This window comes from Pseudophryne corroboree, chromosome 8 (assembly GCF_028390025.1).
Source record: "Pseudophryne corroboree isolate aPseCor3 chromosome 8, aPseCor3.hap2, whole genome shotgun sequence".
Taxonomy (NCBI): domain Eukaryota; kingdom Metazoa; phylum Chordata; class Amphibia; order Anura; family Myobatrachidae; genus Pseudophryne; species Pseudophryne corroboree.
In genome coordinates, this window is record NC_086451.1 from 321,257,836 (window position 1) to 321,278,142 (window position 20,307).

General features: G+C 47.5%; 1 long non-coding RNA gene across 1 annotated transcript in view; it reads left to right on the forward strand.

The window, feature by feature from the left end:
• The window catches only part of LOC134949060 (uncharacterized), a 217,327-nt gene that overhangs the window by 12,756 nt on the left and 184,264 nt on the right, over positions 1 to 20,307 (forward strand). The gene's annotated exons all lie outside the window — the stretch shown is intronic.

Sequence of the window (20,307 nt, forward strand, 5' to 3'; positions counted from 1 at the left end):
TGTGAAGCTGAACCACTAGCCATGAACATAGGCCAGGGCCTCAGCCGTTCCTTGCCACTCCGTGTGGTAAATGGCATATTGGCAAGTTTACGCTTCTCCTCCGACAATTTTATTTTAGGTTTTGGAGTCCTTTTTTTACTGATATTTGGTGTTTTGGATTTGACATGCTCTGTACTATGACATTGGGCATCGGCCTTGGCAGACGACGTTGCTGGCATTTCATCGTCTCGGCCATGACTAGTGGCAGCAGCTTCAGCACGAGGTGGAAGTGGATCTTGATCTTTCCCTAATTTTGGAACCTCAACATTTTTGTTCTCCATATTTTAATAGGCACAACTAAAAGGCACCTCAGGTAAACAATGGAGATGGATGGATTGGATACTAGTATACAATTATGGACGGGCTGCCGAGTGCCGACACAGAGGTAGCCACAGCCGTGAACTACCGCACTGTACTGTGTCTGCTGCTAATATATAGACTGGTTGATAAAGAGATAGTATACTCGTAACTAGTATGTATGTATAAAGAAAGAAAAAAAAACCACGGTTAGGTGGTATATACAATTATGGACGGGCTGCCGAGTGCCGACACAGAGGTAGCCACAGCCGTGAACTACCGCACTGTACTGTGTCTGCTGCTAATATTGTCAAAGTCAGAAAAATGTCTCTATGCACGTTGCCATATTTGCACCGCACATGGTCCGTGCTGCGCATGCGTACGCTCTCCCGTGAAGGCGCATACCCGCAATAGCGTGCACTCGCAGGCGCGGTATGCGTATTTACGGTAGAGTTTATGTAGTCGTAGCGTGCGACTCATTCGTTACATATTTTCACAATTAATGTAGTTTATAGATCATGGTCCCTTTGATAGTTTCTGAAAGTTTGGTTAATATAGAAGGTCCCTGTTTAAAGTAGTCCCTCTTTGTATCGTACGAAGGGTCTAACAAGACTCATACAGCAGTGTTTGGTACCCATCGGAAGAGTATTTAATTAGCAATATTCCGGTGTTGGTTTGGAGCGTATTAATCGCTCGTGCGAATAGTTATGGACATAAGAAGTTTATGTCCATTTCTACTATTTACTCATACTCAGGTATGCGGCGGGAAACCTAGTTCCCCACCCACCTGAGCTGTTTGAAATCGTCACAGCCCACCTGTATGAATCAACCTATGACCTTTTGTTGTGATACAGGGTCGAATTCCTTCATCCAATAGACAATGGGATTGTAGGGACTATGAGATTGCATTGTGTGTGGGGCATAAATAGGCAGGCCGACCACATCCAGCTCTCACTCTTCAACGGTTCTCATTGCTGAAAATCGGGTGCTGGATGTCCAGGCGCATGCGATCGTTTTCCCTTGTGCGTAAGTTTCTCTCCGTTATCATTGTCTTTCTGTGAGCCAATTTCTCTCATCTCTCTCCGTCTCTCTCTCTCTCTTTCCCTTCTCTTTCTCTCGTATCTCCCCTAGACTAGTATTGTATTGTATTAGATAGTATTGTATTTTGGTTAGGAAGTCTTTGTTATATTGTAGTGTATCATTTGTACTGTTATCCCCTTTTTACAAGTATACTAGATATAATACAGTTAATAGGCTTTGGACCCTAAACCAGTATCTGTGTATTTCCTATAGTGTTAAGTGTTCACTTGAGCGTCGGTGACGCTCAAGCAGCTTTGTAGTTAGTCAGGTTACACAAGGTTGCACTTACACCCTGTATTCACATTAAGGTATTCCGTGTATTTCATTGGTATAAGGTTTAGACATAAAGGTATAGCGTTGTGAGCGTCTGCGCCGCTGGTGATCTCCTCGTGGTCTCGAGCGTCCGCTACGCCATAGCGAATCATTACTCTAGTCATAGCCAATAACGTGTCCTGTGATCGCTGGGCCGTGAGTGAACGTGACGCTTGAGCGTCTCGCCTACGGCTGAGCGATCGTTACGCAACTAGCGTACCATTATGGTACTTCTTAAGTAAACAGCGTACAGTGTTCTTAGCTTCATAAAGGGTTGTTTATACGACAAGGGAATTTAACATTGTCAATTGGGGACTCGTCCTATCCTTCTCATATCTGCACTAGGTAGATCAGCAGACATTATCCCCCCAGCAAAGGGTGGGAGGTTGTCTCGCAGTGCTGACGGGATAAGCGTCTGCTTCGCTTAGATAAAGAGTGCTGAAGGAATCCGGGAACCGGAAGTAAGAACAAAACGCTTGTGTCTTTTAAAACTGTTTTATTTCTCTTCTGTCTTGCATATACACGCACGCATACATTTATCTGCATTTCTTTTTCAAATTTCGTATATCACTATTCCTGTTTGCCAAGTTTTATAGTTGATTAGAAAGTGCAAAAAGAGATTTGCTGTTATTTCATAGTAGAGGTAATAGTTAAAGTATAGACCAACACACGGCTTGTCTGGGAGATAAGACAGTCAGTGTGGGGTGCGGTAGATGATCAGGGATCATCTACATTGATAAAGGTAGAAATTGTGTTACAGTGGATCTTTGTTTTGCGTACACATGTCCCTAACAAAAGACTTGCGTACGCAATCCAAACGGCAGACGCACGCAGCGTACATTACGCAACGTAGCGTCTGGTTACGCCCACGTAGCTCAAGTCACGAAAAGTTGAATTAGCGCAAAGCGATAATTAGCGCAAAGGCGATAAGTAACGCACAGCGGTAAATAACGCGACGCGGTAAATAACGCAAATCTATTTTTGGAAAATCTGAAATTTAGTTTAACAGATCCTGCTCCTAATTAGTAACACTGTTGGACTGAAGACAATTTCTGCGCAGAAATAGATATAGAAACAAAAGTGTACATGTGTTGAGTGAGTGTGGTTTTGTATACAAAAGTTTATATAACTTTAAGGTGGAACAAAAAGGAAAGTCGGGTACTCGTCAAGGGACACACGTGTAAGTGACATATACGGTGGCTAGGGAGGCATCCCTGGTTAAATAATATTTGAGCATTAGAGTATAGCGGACCATAAGGTAACAGACCAGGAGGTCATTAACAGAAGGTAACAAGACCAGGAGGTCGTAAGGTACTAAAGAGGTCCGCTATAAAAGTCCAGTGGCACAACGCCTGGGGTGTTGGTGCAGAACCCATATAGGCCATAAGCTCTTGCTGAAGGAATCGCGGCCGGAAACTTCGATTCCATTGATCTTTCAGTACATGACAAGTAGTGCTTATGTACTGAACGATTGGACCACACGTAATTGTGTGCAGTAGTTAGTAATCTGACCTAATACCATTAGAGTAAAGTGGTCACAAACGCTATCTGTACATTCTGACGTGATTTGTGTAATTTTTTATTTTTGGAAGGGAAGTTCGCTGGTCACTCAGGAACTATCTAACAACCCCACCTTTACTGGAAAGAGTAAGTGTCCTGCGGGTAACCCTCATATGTTCCAGTAAACTGAAGGTTCCATAGGGGCCCTGTATCGAGTACGCCAGCACCATATCGGTGTGATCAGGTCGTATTGGTCGAGGTGGGCGAGTGAGTGGGGTACTCGGTAAACCGCCACCGCCGGCCTACTGTGGAGTAATTTGGTTGTCTGTAAAGGCTTGCTGAAAACCTTGATACAGAAATCCAAGGAGGACTAAGCAACACCTGCAGACTATGGGGGCCAGTTGCTCAGGTAGGGGGCGATCAACCCTGGTTCAGGTTGATTCTGTGAACCGACCAGTTGGGTCGGCACGATATGTAATGTGTGAAAAATATGGAAGCCACACCGAATCTTTATGTGATGAATGGGAGAGAATGACTGTACAAGACAGGGACAAATTCCCAAGAATAGGTAGCTTCAGTCCAGACGTGTTACAAAATTTAAGGAGGAGGATATGTCTCGTAAAATCATCAAAGAGACGAATTCAGCATCATGATTACTTACAGTTATGGCACCAGGAAGGTGAGATACAGAGAGGTTTGGCTCTGGCGGCGGGATCTGGGGCAGTCAGGAAGCTGATAGCCACAGCTCCACCTCCACCATACATTGCAGGAGAGAAGTTGATTACGGAGAGAAACGCACTGGGTTGTAAAACACAAACTCTTAGTAACCCTGTAAATGTTAATGATGTTAACCAAATAACTCATGCAAGTATTAACCCGTGCAAGATGTACCCTGTTTTGAACCTTCCTCAGGAGTGTGATCAAGAAGAAGATTCGGCAACAATTTCAGCTCTCTCTCTAGCGGCCACCATATCAGAAACCACAGTAGGAACTGCACCACCCACGAGATTAGTGAAGGCCCCTAGCGGAGGGATAGGTGAGGTCGTGTCAACGGGTAAGTACGGCACCATGCACTACACTGAAACAATTGTACCACAAGTTGTAGAATCTACGCAGAATGAGGCTGTTAGAATTGCTCCTGTAAAGGTGATAGTAGTTCCCAATGGGAAAACAGATGCATCAGGAGCCACACCCGTCAGGAACATTGCCATGTATTGCCCGTTCACTAGAATGGAATTGAGGACCATAGTGTCTGAATTCCCAGACCCCAGAAAAGATTTAGTGGCAAGCCAAAAATACATCAGGGATCTAGGAAACACTTTATAGCCCAATAATAAGGATTGGCAGATAGTGCTAAGAGCTTGCTTACCTTCCAATGTCGACTCAGTTAAATTCTTGGCTGATTGTGGACTAGATAAAGATGTACCGCTTACAGATGTGTACGACCAGGATAATGTAAAAAGGATAAATTTACAGCTAAAGGAGTATTTCCCAGCCGTTGTTAAATGGAATAAAATATTTTTGTCATGACTAAGGTTTTTGTGAACCCGGTGCTAGCGAAGTCTGCGCGGGCGACTGGAGGACTACACGAATACCACCACTGACCTGGTTTTGGAAGTGTTGTGGACTCGGGGTCTCTTCCGGTGACTGGGAAGAGGAACCGCGGCAGAGATGGCCGAATCCAAGTTCTCCTCATGCAGGATGAGGTCGGCAGACAGGAAGCACGTGTGGGCGCTGAAGGTCTCCTGAAAGACAGAACTGGAAAGGCGCTGATGAATCAGTGAAGAATAACAGGTACAACTGTGCTAAAGGGCACGGGGTGCTTGGGGACACTGAGGTGCTTGGAGACACTGAGGTGCTTGGAGACACTGAGGTGCTTGGAGACACTGAGGTGCTTGGAGACACTGAGGTGCTTGGAGACACTGAGGTGCTTGGAGACACTGAGGTGCTTGGAGACACTGAGGTGCTTGGAGACACTGAGGTACGTAGAGGCACTGAGGTGCGTAGAGGCACTGAGGTGCGTAGAGGCACTGAGGTGCGTAGAGGCACTGAGGTGCGTAGAGACACTGGGGTGCGTAGAGACACTGGAGTGCGTAGAGACACTGGGGTGCTGAGGCACGGAGGCACGGAGGTGCTGGAAGCACGGAGGTACTGAGGCACGGAGGTGCTGAGGCACGGAGGCACGGAGGTGCTGAGGCACGGAGATGCTGAGTCACGGAGATGCTGGAAGCACGGAGGCACGGAGGTGCTGGAAGCACGGAGGTACTGAGGCACGGAGGTGCTGAGGCACGGAGATGCTGAGTCACGGAGGTGCTGGAAGCACGGAGGCACGGAGGTGCTGGAAGCACGGAGGTACTGAGGCACGGAGGCACGGAGGTCCTGAGGCACGGAGGTACTGAGGTGCTGAGGCACGGAGATGCTGAGTCACGGAGGTGCTGGAAGCACGGAGGCACGGAGGTGCTGGAAGCACGGAGGTACTGAGGCACGGAGGCACGGAGGTCCTGAGGCACGGAGGTACTGAGGTCCTGAGGCACGGAGGTACTGAGGTGCTGAGGCACGGAGGTACTGAGGTGCTGAGGCACGGAGATGCTGAGTCACGGAGGTGCTGGAAGCACGGAGGTGTTGGAAGCACGGAGGTACTGAGGTGTTGGAAGCACGGAAGTACTGAGCTCTGGAGATCCCAACTACAACAGTAGTAAAACTGAAACAGGACAGCTGTGGTTTTCAGTGGAGAACATGGAATTCAGTACTGTGCCTTTAAGACGAAACATTGCAGCTGTGCCTTTACATTGAGACTCAGGGAAATGGTGAAATCAAATGGCAACACACAAGTAACCATACAGGAACAAGGGAACAGAGTTTCCACAGGAACTTAGGTACAATGGTTACCTTAAGGGAGCTCAGCATAAAGACTCTCACAAGGCTGTATGTGACACGAGGAAATGGCCCAGATTCCAACTCAGCCTCCTGATTTATACTTCCTGGTCCTTGATGATTGGTGGGCAGGATTAGGTGATGTCACTGTCATGTGACTACTCTAGCCAAGGCTGTGATGTAGAATGAGGCCTAGCAGGCCAAGAGAACACTGAAGCCTGGACTTCTGCAAAACACAGGATGCTTGCTTTTAGATTACTGAATTCAGCCTCACACAGGAGATCACCACAGGTGGAGCTGATTACCTCTCAGGCAGAGAACTCAGGAAACTCAGTGCTGACAAGCTGTTTAACTCCGTGAGTGAAAAGACACAGGATCCAGGACAGAAAGCAGGGGTAAGTCACCAAATATGAGAATTACAGTCAGGATTGTGACAGTATCCCCCTCTTCGAGGGTGGACTCCGGACACCCATCCAATCTTAGGGGAACTTGAGAAATTCATACAGAAGAATTTAGGACCTTTGTTGATGCCTCTTCTTCTTATGGGAACGTTTGGTTTTGACCAAGGACCGCGGGATCTCCTGTAAAGAAAAACCTTCCTTAGAAAACATGGGGGCTCCCAAGAAAGGAGTAGCATCATGGACTGGATCAAATTCAGAGTCTGAGTCCAAGTCTAATGGAAGATATGAATCTCCCATAGATACACAGTTTGCAGATGAAAATGAGGTGCACTGGAGATTTAAATTCTCTGGGCTAGGAGAGACTCCAACATGAGCAATTTTAATGGTCGGATTCTTACTGAAGGAGATTCTTAGATTATCCCTGGGAGGACAGCACAAACTTCCTTCTGCATTCCCTTTAGAGCCTGATTTCTTTACCGAGTCAGATTCCATAGGTTTAGGACCAAATTCTTTAACCACAGCATTACTAAAATTCTGTAAGTCATGGAACACAGGATCATTACTCTCAAAAAGCATGTTGGCCCACTCCAAAGCTCTTCCTCTGAATGCCAGGAACAGATATCGAGTAACGTTGGAAGGAGTTACTGCACCTGAAGGATCAGACTCCATCCGAGACAGAAATTGTTCAACCAAAGCGGCATATTGCAGTAAATCTCCATCGAAGTAAATTGGTGGTAAACCATCAGACGAAAGCTTAGAGGCTGAAACTGGAGAAATCTTTGACTGGACGAGTAGGACTGGATTGGATCCGGGGATGCTTGAATTGGCTGGAACCAAAGGAGACTGACCAGGCTGGTCCTGGAGTAACACTGGACCGGCTGGAACCGGAACGAACTGACCAGGCGGAGCCTGGAGTATTGCTGGACCGGCTGGAACCGGAACGGACTGGCCAAGCTGGGCCTGGAGTATTACTGGACCGGCTGGAACCGGGACGGACTGACCAGGCTGGGCCTGGAGTATTGCTGGACCGGCTGGAACCGGGACGGACTGAGTCCTTTCTTCACGGGGCTGATCTGCGCTCTGAAGGCTCTCTGGCTGGGCAGCGCTCTGAAGGTTCTCTGGCTGGGCAGCGCTCTGAAGGCTCTCTGGCTGGGCAGCGCTCTGAAGGCTCTCTGGCTGGGCAGCGCTCTGAAGGCTCTCTGGCTGGGCAGCGCTCTGAAGGCACTCTGGCTGGGCAGCGCTCTGAAGGCACTCTGGCTGGGCAGCGCTCTGTAGACCCTCTGGCTGGGCAGCACTCTGTAGACCCTCTGGCTGGGCAGCACTCTGTAGACCCTCTGGCTCTGGACCCTCGGATCCCCTTCCTGGGGCTGTACCCTCGGAACCCCCTCCTGGGGCTGGACCCTCTGAAGAACCCCCTCCTGGGGCTGTGCCCTCTGAAGAACCCCCTCCTGGGGCTGGACGCTCTGAACCCCTCACTGGGGCTGGACACTCTGAAGAACCCCTTCTTGGGGCTGGACACTCTGAAGAACCCCTTCTTGGGGCTGGACACTCTGAAGAACCCCTTCTTGGGGCTGGACACTCTGAAGACGCCCCCCCTGGGGCTGAAGACACGGACGCCCCCCCTGGGGCTGGACACTCTGAAGACGCCCCTCCTGGGGCTAGACACTTTGAAGACGCCCCTCCTGGGGCTGGACACTTTGAAGACGCCCCTCCTGGGGCTAGACACTCTGAAGACGCCCCTCCTGGAGCTGGACACTCTGAAGACGCCCCTCCTGGGGCTGGACACTTTGAAGACGCCCCTCCTGGGGCTGGACACTCTGAAGACGCCCCTCCTGGGGCTGGACACTCTGAAGACGCCCCTCCTGGGGCTGGACACTCTGAAGACGCCCCTCCTGGGGCTGGACACTCTGAAGACGCCCCTCCTGGGGCTGGACACTCTGAAGACGCCCCTCCTGGGGCTGGACACTCTGAAGACGCCCCTCCTGGGGCTGGACACTCTGAAGACGCCCCTCCTGGGGCTGAAGACACGGACGCCCCCCCTGGGGCTGGACACTCTGACTCCTCTGTGACTCTAAATGGCTTGAATATTCTTCTCTGGACACCCAACTTGGGATAAGGTCTTTTAATCACCGGACCCCAGTCATAAATTTGAGTCTCTTTCCGAGTAGCCATCTTGATACCCCCGTCAGCAGTAGCAGGATCGGCTACTGTGGATGACTTGTAGACATGAGCACTGTGATACTGCGATTTGTCACCATTCCCTGGCTTGCGAAGAATGCAGTCTTTAACAAAATGACCAGAATTTCCACAGTAAAGACAGAGATGTAGCTCCTTACGCCGCTGACGTTCAGCTTCAGAGAGCTTGGGCCGTGGATAGCTCTGATGAAAAACTTTCCCTTGCGCAGAGGAAGAGACTCTATTAACTGGATGGGACAAAACAGGATCAACAACGTTGGTAGTATTCCTGAGGAGATCAGGCATCACAGAGAGAATACTAGGCAAAAGTTCTTGTAACTGTAGTAACATCTGGTAGAAAATCTGCAGTTGGTCAGGAGTCTTAGAGCAGAAGGTCATAGAATCTCTGGAGGACGAATTCCGCTGCAGACACTGTGCCAATCGATGCTGAGTCGACTCCAGACCTTCCAAGCGTCCTGCAATATTGCTTAGGAGGTCATGCGTCAGACTAACACTTTCGGCCGGGTCCATGTGGCCATTTCCTACTGTCATGACTAAGGTTTTTGTGAACCCGGTGCTAGCGAAGTCTGCGCGGGCGACTGGAGGACTACACGAATACCACCACTGACCTGGTTTTGGAAGTGTTGTGGACTCGGGGTCTCTTCCGGTGACTGGGAAGAGGAACCGCGGCAGAGATGGCCGAATCCAAGTTCTCCTCATGCAGGATGAGGTCGGCAGACAGGAAGCACGTGTGGGCGCTGAAGGTCTCCTGAAAGACAGAACTGGAAAGGCGCTGATGAATCAGTGAAGAATAACAGGTACAACTGTGCTAAAGGGCACGGGGTGCTTGGGGACACTGAGGTGCTTGGAGACACTGAGGTGCTTGGAGACACTGAGGTGCTTGGAGACACTGAGGTGCTTGGAGACACTGAGGTGCTTGGAGACACTGAGGTGCTTGGAGACACTGAGGTGCTTGGAGACACTGAGGTGCTTGGAGACACTGAGGTACGTAGAGGCACTGAGGTGCGTAGAGGCACTGAGGTGCGTAGAGGCACTGAGGTGCGTAGAGGCACTGAGGTGCGTAGAGACACTGGGGTGCGTAGAGACACTGGAGTGCGTAGAGACACTGGGGTGCTGAGGCACGGAGGCACGGAGGTGCTGGAAGCACGGAGGTACTGAGGCACGGAGGTGCTGAGGCACGGAGGCACGGAGGTGCTGAGGCACGGAGATGCTGAGTCACGGAGATGCTGGAAGCACGGAGGCACGGAGGTGCTGGAAGCACGGAGGTACTGAGGCACGGAGGTGCTGAGGCACGGAGATGCTGAGTCACGGAGGTGCTGGAAGCACGGAGGCACGGAGGTGCTGGAAGCACGGAGGTACTGAGGCACGGAGGCACGGAGGTCCTGAGGCACGGAGGTACTGAGGTGCTGAGGCACGGAGATGCTGAGTCACGGAGGTGCTGGAAGCACGGAGGCACGGAGGTGCTGGAAGCACGGAGGTACTGAGGCACGGAGGCACGGAGGTCCTGAGGCACGGAGGTACTGAGGTCCTGAGGCACGGAGGTACTGAGGTGCTGAGGCACGGAGGTACTGAGGTGCTGAGGCACGGAGATGCTGAGTCACGGAGGTGCTGGAAGCACGGAGGTGTTGGAAGCACGGAGGTACTGAGGTGTTGGAAGCACGGAAGTACTGAGCTCTGGAGATCCCAACTACAACAGTAGTAAAACTGAAACAGGACAGCTGTGGTTTTCAGTGGAGAACATGGAATTCAGTACTGTGCCTTTAAGACGAAACATTGCAGCTGTGCCTTTACATTGAGACTCAGGGAAATGGTGAAATCAAATGGCAACACACAAGTAACCATACAGGAACAAGGGAACAGAGTTTCCACAGGAACTTAGGTACAATGGTTACCTTAAGGGAGCTCAGCATAAAGACTCTCACAAGGCTGTATGTGACACGAGGAAATGGCCCAGATTCCAACTCAGCCTCCTGATTTATACTTCCTGGTCCTTGATGATTGGTGGGCAGGATTAGGTGATGTCACTGTCATGTGACTACTCTAGCCAAGGCTGTGATGTAGAATGAGGCCTAGCAGGCCAAGAGAACACTGAAGCCTGGACTTCTGCAAAACACAGGATGCTTGCTTTTAGATTACTGAATTCAGCCTCACACAGGAGATCACCACAGGTGGAGCTGATTACCTCTCAGGCAGAGAACTCAGGAAACTCAGTGCTGACAAGCTGTTTAACTCCGTGAGTGAAAAGACACAGGATCCAGGACAGAAAGCAGGGGTAAGTCACCAAATATGAGAATTACAGTCAGGATTGTGACAATTTTCCATTAAGCAAAAGGAGTCCGAAACGGCAGCAGAATATTTCCACCGGGCACTATCAGAAATGGCAAAATACACTGGTATAGAAGACATTAAGACCAACCCAAACCATCGAGAAGTAGCAGTATCTGTACTGATGGATGGTTTGAAAGAAACATTAAAAGCTAGGGTACAGACCACACAACCATGTTGGCGAGGTCTGTCAGTGTCCACCTTGAGAGAGGCTGCTGTTGATCACGACAAAAACATCACTAGACACAGGGAGTCGCAAAGTGATAAGTTGATGTCCGTAAGTATACAGGCGCTGACCACAAGGCAGCCTGCGTATGTACCACCGAATCCTGTGGGTAAGGCAAGTGTAATAACATGTTTTTCTTGTAACAGACCAGGACACTTTGCACGAGAATGTAGAACAAAGAATGTACAAAGATCTTTTCAACCCCCTAGACAACAACACAACACACGACATTGGGAGCAGGGTCCACAGAGGCGGAGTTTTGAGCCACATACAGGGGAAACAAAAAGATATCCCCCGAACAGAGACTGGCAGGCCTCTGGTAGTTCCCAGCTAACTCCCCCACAAGTAGTTGCTGCCAATGGGATTCAGGGAGGTCAGCATACCCAATAGGGGTGTGGCCACACCTGTAATCTGCAGCCAGTTAAATTGATTGCCAGTCTTGGAAGCGAACCAGAGATTGCAATCAATGTAGCTGGTAAAACTTTAAACTTTCTTGTAGACACAGGGGCGGCCAAGTCAGTGATAAATTCGACAGTGGGCATGAGAACCACTGGTAGGACAATTCCAGCCATGGGAGTAACAGGAGTAGTCCAGCACTACCCTGTTAGCAAACCAGCCGAGATTACAATAGGGCCTTTGCATACCAAGCATTCCTTTTTGCTGGCTGCATCGGCACCAACTAATCTCCTGGGGAGAGACTTACTATGTAAAATGGGTTGCGTCATTTATTGTACTCCTGAAGGTGTATTCTTGGACATTCCTGAGAATCACGCTCAGGAAGTACGAGACATGTTAGACTCCCCATCAAAATTAATGTCACATTCCATTATGACAAATAGGAATCCATCCCAAGTAGAAGAGATGACATCTCAGATACCAGAGTCACTTTGGACAAAAGATGGACAGGACACTGGATTAATGGCAAACGTAGCTCCAGTAGTTGTACAAGTAAAAGATGGTAGGATAGCTCCAAAAATCCCACAGTATCCTCTGAAGCCAGAGGTGGAGTTAGGAGTTTTCCCAGTAATAGAACGCTTGCTGCAACAGGGCATTCTGGTAAGAACGTCCAGCACAGCCAATAGTCCCATCTTCCCTGTTAAAAAGAGTGGGGGGAGGGGTTACAGGCTAGTGCAGGATCTAAGGGGGATTAACAAAATAGTTGAGAGTCAGTTCCCCGTAGTGCCTAATCCAGCTGTCATCCTAATGCAAATTCCTCCCACTGCCAAATTTTTCACTGTTATTGACCTCTGCTCCGCTTTCTTTTCGGTACCTCTGCACCCTGACAGCCAATATTTGTTTGCATTCACATACAGAGGAGTCCAATACACGTGGACTCGGTTACCCCAAGGTTTCATAGATAGTCCAAGTATATTTTCTCAGGCTTTGCATGATTGTTTACAGTCTTTCCAACCAGACAGTGGATCAGTATTGATACAGTATGTGGACGATTTATTACTGTGTTCAGATTCACTGGAAGCATCTCTGAAGGATACGAAACAGCTCCTGTTTCATCTTTCAGACACAGGTCACAAGGTTTCCAAAGACAAGTTACAATTATGCCAAACTAAGGTAAAATATTTGGGACACTGTCTAACACAAGGACTGAGACACCTGACCGCTGATAGAATCCAAGCCATTAGAGACATGACACTGCCACAAACCCAGCAACAGATCAGGACGTTTTTAGGAATGTGTGGGTATTGCCGTAATTGGATCCCAGGGTTTTCCATATTGGCGTTACCTTTGCAGGAAATGGTCTCTTCAAACAAACCTGATCGGATTTCGCATACAGACGAATCCGAAACAGCATTTGAGAGACTCAAACAGTGCCTAACGCAGGCACCAGCACTAGGTATGCCAGACTATGGGAAACCCTTTGAACTATACGGAACAGAAAGTGCTGGGTGCGCAGCAGGTGTACTAACCCAAAAACACGGTGACGCCAGCAGGCCAATAGCATACTACAGCGCCCAGCTAGACACGGTAGCGCGATCCCTCCCCACATGCTTGCGTAGCGTTGCGGCGATAGCATTGCTAGTGACGAAAAGCGAAGATGTCGTGCTAGGCCACAACCTCACAATCCATACACCGCATGCGGTATCTGCCTTATTGAATTCTGCCCAAACCAGACACGTCTCATCTGCAAGGTTTACAAGATGGGAATTGGCATTAATGGCCCCAGTAAACATCACCATAAGGAGATGCAGCGCATTAAATCCTGCAACATTTCTCCCAGGTGTGCCTGGTCAGACACAAAGGGTGGAAGGTGAGAGTGATGGGGAAGGAGGATTTAATGCAAAGGGAGATACACATGATTGTATGGAATATTTGACCCAAAATTTCACCGCAAGGCCTGACATCAGTGACAACCCACTGGAAGATGCAGAACTCACGTTCTACACGGACGGTAGTTGTCATAGACAGTCAGACTCGGGAGACTTGTGTACTGGATACGCAGTCGTAGATGACCAAGACACCATAGAAGCGGAACCGCTAGGCCCACCTCACTCAGCCCAGGTTGCTGAACTGGTCGCCCTAACCAGAGCATGTGAATTGGCTAAGGGTAAGTCAGCCAATATCTACACCGATTCTAGATACGCCTTCGGGGTAGTCCATGATTTCGGAGCCCTATGGCGGCTCAGAAATTTCATGACGGCGGCTGGTACACCGATAGCGCATGCAGCTCACATAAAAAGGCTTCTAACAGCGATACAGGAACCCGACAGAGTGGCTGTTATCAAATGTAAAGCACATACATATAGCCAAGACCCAATATCCCTTGGTAACAGCCGAGCAGACGAAGCCGCAAAGCTTGCAGCTGCTACCCCCATACAGACAGACACCACACAACTGATGGTATTTAATACCATCAACACACAAAAGTTGTGTGAGATGCAGAATTTGTGTTCCACACAGGAGAGAGCAGTCTGGAAGGCAAAGGGATATGGCCAGGAGTCCTCAGGGCTCTGGACGGATGGACATGGTAAACCAGTGGCCCCCAGGGCATACCTTCCATGTCTGGCTGAAGCAGCTCACGGGCTGACTCATCTAGGCAAGGAGGGGATGTGCAAATTGGTAAGAGCATACTGGTGCGCCCCAGGATTCTCCTCTCATGCGAGTAAAAGAGCAATGTCATGCCTTACCTGTCTGAGAAAGAATATTGGAAAAGCAATACCTACAGAACCATCCCATATCCCACCTGCCGGCGGCCCTTTCCAGGTAATACAAATTGACTTCATTCAATTACCCCCATGTCGAAATTTGAAATATGTACTTGTTTGTATAGATGTTTTCTCGAATTGGGTCGAAGCTTTCCCAGCAGCTACAAATACCGCTATGTTTACAGCTAAGAAAATTGTGCAGGAATTTGTATGTAGATATGGTATCCCTAGAATCATTGAAAGTGATAGGGGTACCCATTTTTCAGGTGATGTCTTTCAAGGAATGTGTAAGTTGATGGGAATTGATAGCAAGCTGCACACTCTGTACCGTCCACAGGCGAGCGCGAAGGTCGAAAGAGTGAACAGCACTATTAAAAATAAATTGAGTAAAGTAATGGCAGAGACAGGATTGACGTGGCCAGAAGCTTTACCCATTGTTTTGTATAGCATCAGAACCACTCCCAGGTCCCCTCTTAATCTGTCTCCTTTTGAAATCTTGTTTGGTCGACAACCGCATGTCATGATTAACCCTCAGGATGATTTGAAATGTAACAATGAAGTAACTGTAAAGTACTTGATTAACATGAGTAAGCAGTTGAGGAATCAAAATGATAATCTGAAGTTGGTGATTCCTGATTTACCAGATAGTAATTGTCATGACATTGAACCTGGGGATTATGTAATGATACGAAATTTTCTACGCTCAGGTTGTCTTATTGATAGATGGGAAGGACCATACCAGGTCTTATTGACTAGCACCACAGCATTGAAGGTGGCTGAGAGAGAGACTTGGGTCCATTCATCCCACTGCAAAAAGGTTGCTGATCCAGAGAAGTCCCGTGATAAGGAACAGACGGTAGAGGTTGTATCACTGGAGTGTCTGTTCCAGGAGGACTGAGGCGGCACCTGAGCCTTGAAGACCGAAAGCAGTTGTCGACTCCCTTCTCCCTTTTATTGTTTTTCTCCACTTCCCATCCCCTCTTCCTTGAAATTTCTTTTTTCCCCCTTCTCATTCTTCTCTATTTCCTCCTCGAAGATGGACTTGCCCCAAGAGACTGTGATCCGGATTTTGATGTTAACCATGATGTTGACCAGAGCAGTCTGTTCCGGCGAGAGTACCATAGAGGTCGAGAGAGGTTCTGGAATGGGTTCCGATTATGACGATGGAGGCGTAGTTTTCCAAGATCAACCAAACCAACAAGCAAAGGCGAGTATCAGAAAACGATCCGATAGAAGAAATTGTGATGGATTGTTAGCTGAAGAAAATTGTATCTGTAGGCTCTGTGATAATCTGGTTGAAGATGGATGCATAAAGAAATGCCAATCTAGTTTTAATATCCATATAGACCGGCATCCATTGAGTGACTATCACTCTTTAGTGGGTAATGTGTTAAACCAAACAGATTGTTGGGTATGCTCTCAAGTACCTCAGGGTCATAGCAAATCAGGGCTAGTACCATTTCCTTTAACGTTAGGGGAGGTACTTGAGCTAAGTGGTGGGAGACCGGTGGACCGGAGGTTTAATATCTCCAGCCCTCCTAGTTTGAAGCTCCACCAATACCATGTGGATAGGTCCCTCTTATGTTTCAATATCTCCAATCCCAGAAAACCGGGAAATTGGGAAGTGTCATGGAGCAACCTTACCATGACCTTTTCACACAGAGCAGATAGAATGCCTACAGATACAGAGCTGGTACGCCACATAGCCAGTAGAGGAAAATCTTTCCGGTATCGATATACCTTAGGAAATAGGATTACTAGAGTTGGAGAGGTATCACCAGGATACTGTGCACATATCGTACAAACTGATACGTGCATTAGGCAGATGGAAGAATTAGGGTCAGGAGATTTCACCTGGAAGGTTTGTAACATGGTCATGTCCTTCTCCGTCCCATATGTTCTCCCCGATGATGCATATTTCATATGCGGGAGAAAGGCGTACAAGTGGCTTGCCCCAAACTCTGAAGGATTGTGTTATATTGGAAAAGTATTGCCTGAAGTGATGACTGTTACACATGACAAAATGAAGGACATACACCGTGGTGCCCAAGCTCCTTATACTCACACTCATTACGAGCACCGAGTTAAAAGACAACTGTCAGAAAGGTTAGAGCATCCGGCCTCTGATCTTATCCATGAATCCACCGGGATTCAGGTCCTGGTAGCGTTAGATTTCACTCGTACCGCTCGGGGAGTGATGAATTATAGATACATTTCCGCACTCGCCAATTTGTTAGATAATATCACTGAAATGTATGATGACACGTTTAGATACACTGGAAGAGAACTTCAAGCTTATAAAACAGAACTAGTTCAGCATAGGATGGTTCTTAATTATCTTACAGCAGTAACAGGCGGATATTGTGTTACATTGGCAACACAGTACGGCATAAAGTGTTGCACTTATATCACGAATAGCACCGAGGATCCGGTAGAGGTCATAGACCAAAAGATGGACGACATTCTCCAATTAAAGTGGGAATTTCGTCGAAAACACAATCTCACCCTTGCTGCTGTAGGTAATGAGCTGACTGGTTGGGTGTCATGGTTGAACCCGCGAAATTGGTTCTCCGGTTTGGGGGACTGGGCTCAAGGAGTCATAATGGATGTTGGAAAGTTTCTACTATGTATCTTGGGTGTCGTTATATCGATTGGATTGATATTTAGATGCGGGCAGGCTTTAATGAGGTGCAAACAAAGTACAAAAGTGATGAGCTTGAGGAGTGAGGAAACCGTAATTAACCTGGATTTGATTTATGACCCAATGATAGAAACCAGGATGTGATGAAAATGCGATTATACGGTCCGTTTCTTTCACCTGTTTTTCTGCTTTTCTCCAAGATACAAAGACCCCCTTGGACGAGGAAGTTGACGAGACGCTATACAGACAACAGACAAGCACCAAAGATGAAGTTTTGACCACTTGAGAAATGGACACTTGATGAACTTTGCCATGGATCCCCAGTTTCCCTAGTACTTTTAAACTCACGCTAGCCCAACATTTTTTGTAAATCTGATGGCTCAGACAAAGCTATTTGCTCATGCCCAAGGAGCAATACAGCGCAAAGAAGACGACTCTCAACAGATACCGAACACAACTTCGACGACAGATGTACATTTCCCTGACATAGAATATCATTGCATTTTCCATAAGTGTTCTTTATCTTCATCTCTACAACCCTCAGGTAATGACACACATAGACGATAGGGAATACAGGCACAGATATCAGCAACCACATACCTCCCCCATTCATGTATCATCAACTAAAATGTGCTCCCCATTTTGTTCAAAATCTGAAAAGAGCTCGGTAAAGTTTGACAGCCCATCCACAGACCTGTACCACAGGATAAGAAGGAATTCAAATGTATACTTCGCAATACCTCGAAGCTTGATGTACAACACGTACGGCACGATGATACATGACCCCCCAAACATGGATTCATACACACATGCTTCTGCTATCTCACTAGGTCATACCCTCTTCACACCTTCTCCTCTCTCCTTCCTTACCCCACCATGGAAATCAATTAACCCCTGACTTGCATTTTTCTCCTTAAATGTTTTGTGGCAGTTATTATTGACTGCCAAAGGGTGGACTGTCAAAGTCAAAAAAATGTCTCTATGCACGTTGCCATATTTGCACCGCACACTGGTCCGTGCTGCGCATGCGTACGCTCTCCCGTGAAGGCGCATACCCGCAATAGCGTGCACTCGCAGGCGCGGTATGCGTATTTACGGTAGAGTTTATGTAGTCGTAGCGTGCGACTCATTCGTTACATATTTTCACAATTAATGTAGTTTATAGATCATGGTCCCTTTGATAGTTTCTGAAAGTTTGGTTAATATAGAAGGTCCCTGTTTAAAGTAGTCCCTCTTTGTATCGTACGAAGGGTCTAACAAGACTCATACAGCAGTGTTTGGTACCCATCGGAAGAGTATTTAATTAGCAATATTCCGGTGTTGGTTTGGAGCGTATTAATCGCTCGTGCGAATAGTTATGGACATAAGAAGTTTATGTCCATTTCTACTATTTACTCATACTCAGGTATGCGGCGGGAAACCTAGTTCCCCACCCACCTGAGCTGTTTGAAATCGTCACAGCCCACCTGTATGAATCAACCTATGACCTTTTGTTGTGATACAGGGTCGAATTCCTTCATCCAATAGACAATGGGATTGTAGGGACTATGAGATTGCATTGTGTGTGGGGCATAAATAGGCAGGCCGACCACATCCAGCTCTCACTCTTCAACGGTTCTCATTGCTGAAAATCGGGTGCTGGATGTCCAGGCGCATGCGATCGTTTACCCTTGTGCGTAAGTTTCTCTCCGTTATCATTGTCTTTCTGTGAGCCAATTTCTCTCATCTCTCTCCGTCTCTCTCTCTCTCTTTCCCTTCTCTTTCTCTCGTATCTCCCCTAGACTAGTATTGTATTGTATTAGATAGTATTGTATTTTGGTTAGGAAGTCTTTGTTATATTGTAGTGTATCATTTGTACTGTTATCCCCTTTTTACAAGTATACTAGATATAATACAGTTAATAGGCTTTGGACCCTAAACCAGTATCTGTGTATTTCCTATAGTGTTAAGTGTTCACTTGAGCGTCGGTGACGCTCAAGCAGCTTTGTAGTTAGTCAGGTTACACAAGGTTGCACTTACACCCTGTATTCACATTAAGGTATTCCGTGTATTTCATTGGTATAAGGTTTAGACATAAAGGTATAGCGTTGTGAGCGTCTGCGCCGCTGGTGATCTCCTCGTGGTCTCGAGCGTCCGCTACGCCATAGCGAATCATTACTCTAGTCATAGCCAATAACGTGTCCTGTGATCGCTGGGCCGTGAGCGAACGTGACGCTTGAGCGTCTCGCCTACGGCTGAGCGATCGTTACGCAACTAGCGTACCATTACGGTACTTCTTAAGTAAACAGCGTACAGTGTTCTTAGCTTCATAAAGGGTTGTTTATACGACAAGGGAATTTAACATTGTCAATATATAGACTGGTTGATAAAGAGATAGTATACTCGTAACTAGTATGTATGTATAAAGAAAGAAAAAAAAACCACGGTTAGGTGGTATATACAATTATGGACGGGCTGCCGAGTGCCGACACAGAGGTAGCCACAGCCGTGAACTACCGCACTGTACTGTGTCTGCTGCTAATATATAGACTGGTTGATAAAGAGATAGTATACTCGTAACTAGTATGTATGTATAAAGAAAGAAAAAAAAACCACGGTTAGGTGGTATATACAATTATGGACGGGCTGCCGAGTGCCGACACAGAGGTAGCCACAGCCGTGAACTACCGCACTGTACTGTGTCTGCTGCTAATATATAGACTGGTTGATAAAGAGATAGTATACTCGTAACTAGTATGTATGTATAAAGAAAGAAAAAAAAACCACGGTTAGGTGGTATATACAATTATGGACGGGCTGCCGAGTGCCGACACAGAGGTAGCCACAGCCGTGAACTACCGCACTGTACTGTGTCTGCTGCTAATATAGACTGGTTGATAAAGAGATAGTATACTCGTAACTAGTATGTATGTATAAAGAAAGAAAAAAAAACCACGGTTAGGTGGTATATACAATTATGGACGGGCTGCCGAGTGCCGACACAGAGGTAGCCACAGCCGTGAACTACCGCACTGTACTGTGTCTGCTGCTAATATATAGACTGGTTGATAAAGAGATAGTATACTCGTAACTAGTATGTATGTATAAAGAAAGAAAAAAAAACCACGGTTAGGTGGTATATACAATTATGGACGGGCTGCCGAGTGCCGACACAGAGGTAGCCACAGCCGTGAACTACCGCACTGTACTGTGTCTGCTGCTAATATATAGACTGGTTGATAAAGAGATAGTATACTCGTAACTAGTATGTATGTA